The sequence below is a fragment of the Stegastes partitus genome, unplaced genomic scaffold (assembly GCF_000690725.1).
Source record: "Stegastes partitus isolate 25-593 unplaced genomic scaffold, Stegastes_partitus-1.0.2 Scaffold702, whole genome shotgun sequence".
Taxonomy (NCBI): domain Eukaryota; kingdom Metazoa; phylum Chordata; class Actinopteri; family Pomacentridae; genus Stegastes; species Stegastes partitus.
In genome coordinates this window covers 248,576-250,016 of record NW_007578433.1, presented here as the reverse complement: position 1 = coordinate 250,016, position 1,441 = coordinate 248,576, and positions in this window count along the sequence as shown.

Sequence of the window (1,441 nt, the reverse complement as noted above, 5' to 3'; positions counted from 1 at the left end):
AGCAAGAAAAATGGCAGTTGGGGAGCAAACGTTGTTCTAGTTTCCCATGCTGTCACAGCAGCGCACTGTAAAAAACAACAAAAGAAAACAAGAAAAGAAAGAAAGAAAAAGATCTTAGTTTTTTTTTTAAGTTTTAGTTTGTTAACAATTTACTGTTATTTTACAGATTTGCAAGTTTTAAGTGACAGATAATATCTTGTAAGAAATGAAAATAAAAATGTACATGCTAACTGTAAAAAAAACAAATGGCCAAAAATATTAACAATGTCTGCATTAAGAATCAGAATTTTGTTTTTTTTTTAATTATTATTATTATTATTTTTAGCCTTGTTTGAATCAGCTAAAAAATATTGTTATTTTATGGATATTTTGTGTTTTTTTAAACAAAGTTTTTTTCTTTTAAAAAAATATTTAAAAATAAAAATGAAAGTGGTAAATAATAATAATAATAATAACAACAAAAATAATAACTAAAAAATGTAATTGTCGTTTTACAGCTTTTCCCTGTTTTGGTAAATTACAGATTATATTTAGTCACATAACAAAATATTAATTTACTGAAAAATCTGTATTTCTACAAATTGTATTTTTTATTTTTTTATTTTTGATTTGATTATAAAATTACACCTTTTTAAGCTGTCATTTTACAGAAAATTTCTATATTTGAAAGAAAAAAATATCTAAAACAAAAATGTACAAATGGTAAATAACTTTATTTCTGGTATTTTACAGATTTTGCCTGTTTAGTTAAATCACAGATGATATCCAGTAAATCACAGACATTTTTTATTTTTACAATTTATTTTCCTTTCACTGTAAAAATGGGCCACTGTTAATAACGTTTATGTCAAAAATCTGTATTTTTGCAATGTTAACTCATTGATTATCTTGAAGTCTGTGTTTGACTGTAGAAATGCAAAAATATTTTCTGTTTTAAAACCGATAAAAAAAATGTTGTTGTTTTACAGATAATTTCTGTTTTGCCAAAAAAAAAGGGAAAAAAAAGTATATTAGGATTCAAAAACTGAATATATATTTTAGCGGTTATTTTACAGTTTTTTCCCCAGTTTTGTTAAATTACAGATAATATCAAGTAAGTAGTAAATCTATATTTGTTACAAATTGTAATTTTTTTTATTGTTTGACCACACAGTAACACAATAAAATAAAATAAACAGAATAAAACTGTAAACAATGCCAACATCAAGAAAATGTATTTTTACAAACAAAATGTGTCCTTTACAGTGTGTGACCATAAAATTACACTCAATGATTTATTGCATTTGAATATAAGAATATGTTTTTGTTTGTTTTTACACTTTTTGAACATTACAGCATTTTACCTTTTTTTAAACATATTTTTGTATTTTTTTGTGTGTGTTTTTTCCCCTGGCACCTTTGCTGAGAAATTTTCACAGTTTCTTTCCCAGATGTTTTTTTA